Source organism: Equus przewalskii, chromosome 6, assembly GCF_037783145.1.
Source record: "Equus przewalskii isolate Varuska chromosome 6, EquPr2, whole genome shotgun sequence".
Lineage (NCBI taxonomy): Eukaryota > Metazoa > Chordata > Mammalia > Perissodactyla > Equidae > Equus > Equus przewalskii.
In genome coordinates, this window is record NC_091836.1 from 43,850,130 (window position 1) to 43,862,726 (window position 12,597).

Below are 12,597 nucleotides of genomic sequence, written 5' to 3' on the forward strand. Positions count from 1 at the left end.
CGTTCACCAGAACTGGTTTTCCACCACTAGATGTTCTCTTCTCATTTTGCCAAACGGGGCAAGCTGCAGTCGCTCACTTTATTTCTTCCTTCCTTCCTTCCTTCCTTCCTTCCATGTCATGACCCAGGTGAAGAACTGGATGGCATAACAAATTTATCATTTTTATCTCTCCTTGCTTATTCTAGTGTGAAATTGTTCTCCAGGTATCAAGTAATTCAGCTAACACTTCCTCTCTTTGTTGGGTAATTTGTAATATTTGTGAAGAAGATGTTAATTTTTCTGATCTGTTATCAGAGTTGTCATTAGAGTTTGATCAATCATCAATTCTTATATTGTCTTCTGTCACTCATGCAAGCCTATGCTCCAATATTCTTTCTTCATGGATGCTTTTCCTGTGGGGATGGTCAACAGATTAAATACGTGACCTTGAAGGCATGAAACAAGGAGAAAATGCAAGGTGTTGTGTACAGTATAGATGAACCAGACCACCATAATGTCCCCAAACAATTTCTCCATCTCAATTCTTCATAGAAAAAATAAGCAGCGCGTCTCAAATGTCAGTGTAGGACTGGGGCATGTTAAGGGGCTATGGGGTCATGTGTGATTCCATGGAATCTCCAGGCAACTGTCCAACACCTAGTGAGGCAGGTGTACTTTATCTGGCTATCTCATTTTATTAGCTCTTACCTTGGGATTCATCAAGATTAACGTTTAGAGTAGCACTTAAGGGAACGTCTAGTAAGATATTATAACTCTTAAGATATTGTAACTCACTGTAACTCTGTAAGATATAGATGCTCCTACTCAAGTGAGAAGTGGTGAGTTGCCGATATAGATGGGGGAGTCCACCTGGCTGAGCAAGACAATATCCAAGTGGATATAGCAATGTTGGGCCAGGTAGAAGTCAGGCCAAGTGGAGCTCAAGAAGGATTAGCAAAGGAAGATCTAGCACAGTGTGCATGGGAATTGGAGACACAGGTAGCTGGCATTGAGGAGTTTCTCTCCACATGGGGAAGGGCCTCAGACACTAGCCTGGAATGGAGGGCTCAGTCCACAGGAAGAGATTCTTGAATCCAGGAGAACTCTGGAGCATTAGGACATTCACTAAGCAGGGTTCAGGGCACAAATATACCCATGATAATTGGAACCAGGGTAGGGACTGGGGCTCAGAAACTGAATAACAGTCATTCTACCCAGTACAGACACAGGATCACATGGTGGGCCACTTAATGCTGAATCCCTAGGCATACTGCTGCAGCTGGTGGAGTCCTGGACTTTGTGCTGCACTCAAGATTGGTTGAAAATAGGTGAGGGAATCCAGAGGACTCATTTTTGGAACAAGAGGCTGCATGTTGAGGTTGGCTAAAAGATGGGACCTGCAAGTTTGAATCAGTGTTCATGAGAGAAAGGTCATCAATTCTCAGTCTCTATGGGGGCCCTTAAACTAGCATCATGCACTAGCCATAGACTATATGTCTGATATTTGCTAATTCACTTGCAGCAAGGGTGGACACAGGTGATGGTTAGGATGTTTCCTCAAATGCAAGACACAGAGGTCAGTTCTGTGCAACAAGCTTGCGACAAGATGAGATCCAGGGAGTCAGCACCAGTGACTCTGTGGCCAACTTCTGAGTATGACCATGAGGCAGATGCTCTTTGTTTGGTAGGACATAGGAACTCCTGGGTCCCCAAGCACAGATTCCATCAAGAAGTAGGTCAGAAGCTAGCTCATGTTTGAGGCATGAAGAGGCATTCTAGGACTATTTCCAGTTGTGTTGGTCCAAAGGAAGGTTAGTGTGAGACCTCATGGATTAAGAAAATTTTGGGGGCCGGCCTGGTGGTGCAGCGGTTAAGTTCACACCTTCCACTTCAGCAGCCCAGGGTTCACTGGTTCGTATCCCATTTGCGGACCTGTGCACCGCTTATCAAACCATGCTGTGGCAGGCATCCCACATATAAAGTAGAGGAAGATGGGCATGGATATTAGGTCAGGGCCAGTCTTCATCAGCAAAAAGAGGAGGATGGCAGCAGATGTTAGCTCAGAGCTAATCTTCCTCAAGGAAGAAAAAAAAGAACTTTCATATGATGTCGGTTGTAGGTAGGCTATCAGTGTTCAGATCGGGCAAATTTTTAAAGTCAGAGGGAGACCTGTGATATTATTACCTAAGATAAGAGGTATAAACAGTCCCAGGAAAATCTACGTATGTTGTGCTGGGCATGAACTTAAGATGCCAGAAGCAGAAGATCCAACACCTCATGACAGAACTACTCCTCCATTCTCAGAAGAGGACAATATCCAGTCCCTACTGTAGGCTCCTTCACATTCCACGTGCAGAAGTCACCTCCACTACTCATGCAAATTCAGGAGGCCTAAAAAACGCCTCACACCTTTGGGTGTGAAGGACCAGAATGAGACCATTTACATTTTATTTTCCAGTTAGAAGATCTAATTTCTTGATTTCAGTTCTGTCAGTAGTTGGGCTTGCAACCTTAAGCAATCCCCGTTATCCTTCCTAAGTGTCACTTTGCTCATCTGTCAAATGGGAATAGTGACCCCTTACTTGTCTACCTACTCACTATTTTCTCTGAGTCAAAAGAAACAAAGTTCCCCACGAAGTGAACACAGTTGTCCAAGGCAGGAGCCCATTTGTGAGACATCACTCATTCTTAGCGGGAGAATCAGCTGAAAGGAGTAAAAGTATTGTTTTTTTCCTTTTGTGTGACTGTGAGCTCTGTGGACATCATGGAGAAGAATCTGACCCTTCAAGTTGAGAGCACTGGGTGGGGCAGGACTTGAGGAGGGGAGGAGGATTAAGGATACCAGGCAGGTGCCTCCTTAGGACTCATGGCTACTGAGAGGACACTGGGAAAGAGGAATGCTGAGGAGCCACACACAGGCAGACAGATGCCCTGGGGGTGTCATAATTTTGTATCCTAGCCCAGTGGCAAATAAACATATTTTCCAGAAATACCTTTCTCCCTGGGGTAGAGGGATGGCTGGGGGAGAGAGCGTTCCTTCCTTTCAGGTTTTACAGCACATCACGGAGCCTGATGAGGAATGCTCTGATCTGCACTGGGGCCAGAGAACTTTCTAGGATGCAGGAAAGTCAGAGAACTTCAAAGGCCAGAGAGGAAAGGTCCAGAAAATAATGTTCAATGATGGAAAAATAAGAGATAAGAACTTCCTCATCTCATTTTAGTTTAAAAACTAAAGGTATTTGTATTCTTAAAAATAAGTCATGAAACCAACTTAAATTTACATTAGAATGTCTTGTTAAATATGTTCAAAATGCTCTGTTTCATTAAAGCTTGGGGTCTTTTTAATGGGGATCACTTAGACAGAGACAAGTTGTACAGTTTTCAGCCATTGTTGAGGGGAGACACCCCTTTCATTTAAATAGTCAATCTACTCTTTTTAAGGGCATCAGTTTCTTTCTTCTTTGTGGGGTTTTAATCATCAGTATAAATATGCCCTACTTAGATTCTTTTCTTCTCCATGTGGAAGGAAAGTTAGAAGAATCTGTAAGAACTAAAGCTTAGAGAGATCAGGGTCTGGGAGGCGCTCGTGGTCACAGCGATGACAGGAAATCCCTTCAACTATGGTGCTCAGAGCAAGGAACCTTGAGGATTTTCATACCAAGCTGTTCTGCAGCCTGGGAACTGAAGTTGCAGGAGGCATTTAGTACCTTGATGGGCTTTGGGAGAGTTACAACAAAACGCAGGGCTGGGGTGGGCTGCACAGAGAAGCATTGCAGCCAAAGCCTGGGCTTGACTTCGGGCTGTGCTGAGTGGTGACTGATGGATGAAAGCAAACACTTCCCGAGCTCTTATGAACCACTGTGATAGACTGTCTTCTGGGACAAAAACCTAAACAAAGACACAGTGTGGTAAAAGGGAGATGATGCATTCAATTTGTTATATTTAAATCTGTTTGTAAATCACACCATCTTTAGACATATCATTGGGAAGATTATGGACACATACATTAATAAAATTTATCTTTAAAATAATGAACAAAATTCATTTACTTAATCTGTTCTTATATAAAATGAGTCTTTTGGTTTAGATTTTGAAGCACATGCTGGTTTTGGATTCTGTTTTAATATTATTATTTAGGATTTTCAAAAAACTAACATTTTATTTAGGATTTTCAAATCAGTATTTGTAAGTGATATTAACCTATAATTTTCTTTCTCTGCTATGTTTATCAGATTTATATCAATGTTATACTTGCTTCATAAAAATAGTTTAAAAATTTCCTTCATGTTCGTTGGTTTGTAACAATAGACGTAGCACTGGGACTACAGATCTTTGAAGGTTTATGGAATTCATTTGTGAAACATTGGGACCTGGTGTCTTTTTTATGGGGTAGTACTTTGATATCTTCTCAATTTCTTTTATGAGAATTAGTCTGTTTAAAATTGCTATCTCTACTGGGATCAATTTTGAGAATGTGTGTTTTCTTAGAAAATTGTTCATTTCACATAGTTTTCTTGTATAATTACATGCAAATAGTTAATTTTAAGATTTCATCTGTTTTAATGATTATTTTCCCCTAGTCACTTGTTATGCTTTTTATATTTGTGCTTCTGCCCTTTCTTTTGATTAGTTGGTCAGTGGTTTACCTGTTTATTTATGTATTAGATCCATTCCTTTTTCTGTTTTTTATATCACTAAGTTCTGATTTTGTGTTCAGTATCTTCTTCCTTTTAACTTATGGATGAATTGCTTTTTTTGTTATTTTTCTAGCTTTTTATAAAGTTGGAAATATAATCCATTCATGTTTGGTCTTTTACTTAAAATGAAGAATTTGAGAAGGGTCAAGAATGTAGGAGGAGACTGGGGATCTGAGATGAGATAGCTATATGAAATTCTTGGTGAAAGAAATGACAACAAGATTGTTAAGTACAGGGATGTCTAATACACAGCATTATTACATAAATAATTTAGTTTGTTTGTCTGCTAGTTTATAACACTCCTCTGAGGCTCCCAGAACATCAGTAAAACTCTCTACACATAATTGGCTTGTGCAGTGATGTTTCACGAAAGCGAGTTAAATTTCACATTGAGGATATTATATGCTATGCTCAGTACGTCAGAGGTCAGAAAGAAACAAACAAATTTGAAAGATAGATGAAACTGTGGGGAGGAAACATTCTGAAGGAAGAGGAAACCAGAAGGGGAAGAAATCATGAGAACACGATCCTTGGGAATTCACCAAAGTATTGAGAGCTGGGCATTGGACTTTGCACAGTAATCAAGATAGAAGGTGGAGAGATTTTTACTTGATTATTAAAAGTACTTGGTGACCTCATGGAGACATCTAGGTTACTAAGTACTGCCCTTCACAAACCCTCCACTCTCTGCAAAATGAGAAGTGTTGTTCACATTTCTACATCTATGGCATTGAGATTAAGATACTACGAAGAATCTACTCCTGGCAATCTTGCCTCCACTTCCACACTGTCTTAGGTCTGAGCTGCTTCCCTCCAAGTGCGTGAGATAGTGGGACGTTGTAAACTATGGGAGAATCTGGCATTTCTCAGTTCTTATGAGAAGACCACACACAATTAGGAGTTTATCAGAGGCTGATAAGTGATTGCAAAGTTGAAAAGTACTGGTGTATTTTTCTTCTTTTAATTACTCAAATCTCAGTTCAGTTATTAAACCAATAAGCAAAAAACATGTAAGTGTTGCCTTTCTTAACCTCTATACAGTTACCTCACTTACCTACGCCCTCGCTTGTGTTTCTCAGTAGCGAGTATGTAACAACTTATCCTGGACTCCTGGGTGATAAGTGGAAATAAAAGTCTCAGCAGTCAGAGGGGCCTGCTGCAGTTATCCCAACAATCATCCTTCACTTCACTCCCTGCTGCTTCCTCCTGGCCCCAGTTCTTAGGCATCAGTCACTTCCAGAAAACGATTGTTCTAAAGCCACAGTCAGAAAGGTAAACAGACTAGTACTTGATTCCGGAACACCTTATGCTTCTTGAAATAAGCCATGGCTCCATATCTCTAATGGGCCCACTACCATGCAGGTCATCTCAATTTCTAGCTTTACCTCTAAGCCACCCCATGGAATCACTGCAAGTCTCTGACAAAGAAGCACTTGAGGTATAGGCATTGTTCCACACACATTTTCCCCAGGCCAGAATTCCCACAAACGTATTTTTATATCTTCTCCCTCTCCTACTTTACAGCTAAAAGACATCCAACTCATCTCTGAACATACTCTTAAGGCTGTTTCCTCCTTTTTTGTGTGTCCAGGGAAATGTATTTACCTTGAATTCTAAGTTCCTAGAGATGCATATCTAGTGTCTGTGGAATTCAATTGGCAAATATCTTTTTTTGGCCACAAATCCAGGCTGATCCCAAATTTGTTCTTTCTTTTCACGTGAGAAGAATTTAATTGCATTTTAGGAATGCAGTCTGTCTGATAAGAATTCTGAGTTTTGAATCCTAGTTCTAGCTCAAATATTGGTTTGGAATGTGATCCTGACTGTTTTTAAAATGAGCATGGAAACCTCACCAGTACCAATATCTGCGTCCACTGTGAGACCTCCCCATTGACAGGACATTCCTTGTGATCCTCATGCCAGATCCTCTCTCCCCAGAGCTCAGGCTCAGGGCAAAGTCATGGGTTATGGGAAAACTGGAAGCATCGGTGCTGGGCCTCATCACTACAGCAGCTGTTCACACTAAACCAGAGAGGACCCCAGAGCAGGTGGGTTAGGATTGATGAGTACAACTCTGCCATGCTGCCAGCCAGTACCGGGTAAAGACTTAACCACTACAACCCAGCACAAATCAGTAGAAAGCTGTAGAGTGGGAACTGGGTCAGAGTGTGGTTGGATAATGGGATGAGCAGATGGATTCCAATAGGACTGTGCTGTGGTCCATCACTCAACATGCATTGCTATAGGACTCCAGGCAAATCTTCTCACTCAGCAACTTTCTCTGTTTAGAAAGAAGCACAGTTACTCCTGAGCAGGAAAAATGTGGGTTTCTAGAAACAAGATACTGTAACTACAACACTGCCAGGTTTTCACTGTTGAAATCTTACCCATGCTTCAAGGCTGAGCTCAGGCAGTTGATCATAGCTACTCATTGATTACATCCATCTTTGAATTCCTATATTGTTTTCCTATAAACCATAGTCTGATTTGTATTATTTAGATGCCTGAGACATTAGCCTAACTCACTCTCTAGACCATCGACTCCCCAGGGCAGGTAGCACATGTCATTCTTAGCAGCACCCACTTCCTACACATGTAGCTCTTAGCAGAGTGATCATGATTAGGCAGTGTTTGGTAAGTACATAGTAAGTTATATTAAGTTGGATGATTGACTGGTCAATGTGATCATTGAGAAGGCAGAGAGGGCATCTTCCTGGGAAAATCAGTCAAGCACTGGAAGGCATCTCAGCGGAGGTGCTGTGGCCACTACACTTGACCGCTTGGCAAAGACAGCACTGATCTTTGATATCAAGGTGATTTGGTCTCCAGCATGCCACATAGGCTTCAGTATCTCTCCTGTCTGACCGTTGTCTGAAAGCCCCTTGCTTAACCATTGGTGAAATATGGGGAACCCCTCCCCAGGAGCTGAATGACTTTCCCTTGCAGATTTAAAGATCTGTGATAAAGCAATACTGGTTAGGCAATATATTATTGTGCAAGCACAGACAATCTGACCAATGGAACAAAATAGAGTCAAGAATGAGATGTGTGAGTATATGGCTATCTGATTTACAATAAAGCATCACTCACTATAGTGAGGGAAGGAAAAGTCTTTTCAAAACACAGTGCTAGAGCAATTGGTATCCCCAGTAGAACATCAGAGTCCTGGTGTGTGGCCTCAGACGGCCTGGTGACGTGATTTGCCTGAGAGTGGAGAGGTGTCTTCAGAATGCAGTGCCCATCCTTGTAAGGCCAAGGTGTCCCTAGAAAATTTAGAAAAGGACCTGGGCTCCCCTTGTAGGGCTTACTGCTTCAGGTTTTTGATTCTCAAGTCTGTCCCAGACAAGGTTGCTTCCTATTCTTAACATTTTTTTTTTTTATTTTAGCCATTCTGGTAGGTATGTATTAGTATTTCATTATGGTTTGCATTCCTATGACAACTAAAGAGTATGAATATTTTCTTATGTCTATTAGCAACCGAATATCTTCTTATGAAGAGCTTTTCCATGATTTTTGCCCAGTTTTTAAGGGTCATCTCTTTCCTCTTATTGATATTCTAGATATGAAGTCTTTTTTCAGATATGTGTATTGCACATTTGGGTTGTCTTTTCAAACTCTTAATGGAGTATTTTTTGGTAAACAGAAGTACTTAATTATAATGTAATTAAAATTGACATCTATTTGCTTTTTAAAACTTTTGTGTCATCTTTGGTAAATCTTTCTCTACTACAGGATCATGAAGCTGTGCTCCTGTGTTTGTCTCTAGGTGATTTATCAGCTCATGTTTCACATTTAGATCTGTGATCCATCCAGAATTGACATTGTATTGCTGTTATTGTTTATGGTGAGTAGGGATCAGATTTGTCTGACAATATAGAGGTGTCTTAGGCTTACACGTCCAATATCTCCGTATAGATGTCCAATTGTCTTAGCAGCATGTATTAAAAAGATTATCATTTTTCCCACTATATTGATTATATCATAAATAAGATGATCATATACTCCTCTCATTCTTGATTCTATTTTGTTTCATTCATCAGATTGTCTATCCTCACATCACTAATTTACTGCCTAAACCAGTTTTGCTTTATAATAGACCTTGATATCTGCACGAGTAAATTGTTCAACTTTGTTCTTCAAAATTACCTTGCTTATTTTCAGTTCTTTTTATTTCTATATGAATTTTAGACATTTCTTATTAATTTTATACACACACACGAACTGCTAAGAGTTTGATTGGGATTGTTTGAACCTATAGATTAATATGGAATGATGGCCTTGGCTTTGTGCTGCCCTGTCTCATATCCCTTCAAGAAATACAGTTTAAAGTGGGGGAGCTGTTATGTTTGTTTACAGGTCCATTGGTATACCAGGGTGTCAGCTCACTAAGATAAATAGACATAAGATCAATGCAGCTTTGGACCAGCTCATGCTGACTGTCACATGGATGCACAAGGCAGTGCTGGTTCCTTACTCTTATCCTTTTATTTCCTTCATTTCCAAGCCATCAGGGAGACTCAAGATCGTATTGTTTCAATGAGAGCACTGAATTTGACCAGCAGTCCCTCCAATGCTATTTCAGAACTTCCACTGGAAATATTTAATCATTGCCTTCAATCCATTTACAAGCAATTTATGATAAAACCAAGAAAAAGCTCAGCCTCAAGTGTCAAGGAGCCAGATGTATTATAATTTTCTATCAGAAGGGTACCATAAAGAAACTTAACAGCCCCATACAGTTCCTTACAAATTATTTTTTAAGCCACGTTCTCTGCTTTGCAAGATTGTTACCTTTCTTCAGTTCTCCCTTTCCTTTCACTCCTTGCTAGACTGGCCAATTGTCTGGCTACTGAGATGAGGTACATTTGGAATATCTTGCAGGTCCTACAAATAAGAGCTGATGGGAACGGAGATGGAGGGAGACTAAGGAGGCACACACCTTTATCCCAAGGGTCTTCATTCTTAGAAGATAGGCAGCAAAATTTTCCAGCCAGTCAGTTTTGCCCTGCACTAGAACCTGCCTGCAGAAGTTCCTCAAAATGGAAAACAATTTGCACAAGTGATTTCCCAAGGGCACACGGTGGGTGGCCCAGAGCTATCCAAATCTAGGGCATAAGCTTTGTCTTTTCAACTTTTATTCTTTTGAAATTTTCAGGCATTGGAAGTTAAAAGAACTTTACAGTGAACCATCATATACCCAAACTCAGATTCTACAATTAACATTTTACTGCGGCCGGCCCTGTGGCCAAGTGGTTAAGTTTGCGAGCTCCGCTTCCGCGGCCCAGAGTTTTGCTGGTTTGTGGATCCTGGGCATGGACATGGCACTGCTCATCAGGCCATGCTGAGGCGGTGTCCCACACAGCACAACCAGAGCACTCACAACTAGAATATACAACTATGTAGTGGGGGGCTTTAGAGAGAAGAAGGGGAAAAAAAAGGAGAGAGAGAAAAGAAGATTGGCAACAGTTGTTAGTTCAGGTGCTGATCTTTAAAAAAACAAAAACATTTACTGTACATGCCCTACCACATACTTATCCATCTGACTTCACATTCTATCCATACATCAAACAGCCGGTTGGTGCATTTTAAAACTAATTGTAGACATTGAATACTTACCCTTCAGGGATTGGCTTTCTCTTCTGACTGAAACAACCAAAAAATGGACAAATATATAAAATAAATGTTTTTAAGGCACTATATAGAAGGCAGCACAGAATAATGATGTGAGATATGAATAATGAGATACATGAAACAAAGAGGGGAGCTCTAGAGGATTTCCACCCTGAGAGGATTTCCAGGCTTTAATGCAAATTGACAGAACACAGGCAGAGCCAGGCTGATCCCCTGAGTTGCAGAAATAAAGCTGAGAGTCTGGGGAGATCAAGACAGACAAGTTCACAGCACTGAGTGCTGAGCGATGTGCAGAGATGAAACCCCTGGAGATCTGCAGAAGCCCCCTCTCGAGGACTTGGCTGAACATTACTCAAGGTATGGGTGTGAGGAAAGTCTTCAAGGCCACAGACAGAACAACCCTGCTCAGTTAGAGATAACAGTTCCTGGAACTCACACAGAGCCGGGAATATTACCTAGTCCCACCAGTTAGACTAGAAACTTCACTATTCACAGCACATTGGGTACACAGATGGGTCTTGCCTTCAGTAGTCAGTAATACTCAGACCCAGACTCAGCAATTGTCTGGTCCCACCCAACAAATCTTAAAGGCAAGGCCCAAAAGGAAAAACATTTTCAAGTAACTTAATCGTGATCTAGAACAAAGTTCAAGAATATGATTAGAAAACACATCTAGCACCCCAAAATATAAAGTTCACAATGTCCACAGCCCAGTAAAATACTACCACACATAAAAAAAGCAGTAAATATTATCCATAATAAGGAAAGAAAATCAATAAATGAAGACTAACCCAGAAATGACTTAGATGTTAAAATTAGCAGAGGACAGTTTTTATAATGATATTTCACAAAGTTATTATAAATACCAAAAATGTTAAATAGAGACTTGGAAGATGTAAAGTCAAAATAAACCTTTAGAGTGAAAATGATAACGTGAGACAAAAATTTACACTGAATAGAATTCACAATAGATTAGATATTACAGAAGAAAAGACTAGTGAGCTTGAGGCATAGTAATAGAAAGTATCCAAAATAAAAGACAAAGAGAAAACAGAAAATAGTAATAACAATAAGATCAACAAAGCGTCAGTGAGCTGTGAAACAACTTCAAGCAGACTAATATATATGTGCTTGAAGTCCCAAAAGAGAGGAAGGAGTCAAGAAATATATTTGAAAAAAATAATGCCTCCAATTTTCCCAATTTGATGAAGATTAGAAACTTACAGATCCAAGAATCTCAACCACAAGCAAAAGAAACATAAAGAAACCTACACAAAAATACATCGTAATCAAATTATTCAAAACCAATGACAAAGAGAAAATCTTCAAAGCAGCCAGAGAAAAATATGACACATTCTGTACAAGGAAGAAGCATAAGAATGACGGCAAATTTCTCATTGGGAAGAAAGTAGGCAAAATACATCATTAAATGTGCAACACATTTAAAGCACTGAAAGAAAAAGCCAAAGTCAGCCTAGGATTGCATATCCAGTGAAAATATTTTAAAAGGAAAAAATTAAATGAAGGCTTTTTCAGAGTTTCTAAAGTGGAGGCTTTTAGCATATGTCAAGGTAAAACATCTGACCACAATGGCACAAAAGTTGGCAGAGGAGCAATGTGGACACATGGGGAGAAAGCTTCTTGTACCGACTGTACTGTATTGTAAGGTTGCTATACTACAAGAGAAATGGGGTAATGTCACTTGAAGGTAGATTATAAGTTACAAATTTATGCTATCAATCCTAAAGCAACCAAATGCATAGCATAAAAAATTGTAGGTGATGGCCCAAGCAAGGTGGAAAGTGGGGTTGACCTAGGAACATAAATCTGGACTAACATTAGGAAATCAGGGCAATCCACCATATTGACAAACTAAAAAACAAAATCATCTGATTATCTTCATTGATTCAGCAAGAGCATTCGACAAAATCCAACATCTATTTCTAATAAAAATTCTAATTCTAATTCTAATTAGCAAAATAATAGATTGTAACTTCCAAAACTAATAAAAGGCATCTACAACAATACATACAATGAACAACATATTTAAAGGTGAAACCCTGAATAATTTCCCCCTAAGATTAGAAATGAGGGAAGGCTATCTCCTCTTACCACTTCTGTCCAGGATCATACTGGGTCAATAATGCTAGAAAATGAAATGAAATGCATCCAGATTGGAAAAGAAGAAGCCAAACTACTTTTATGTTTAGACATCATAATAGCCAATGTAGAAGCTCCAGTAAAATCTGCCTAAAAAGCAAAAGAATAAATAAAATACAATAAAAAATTT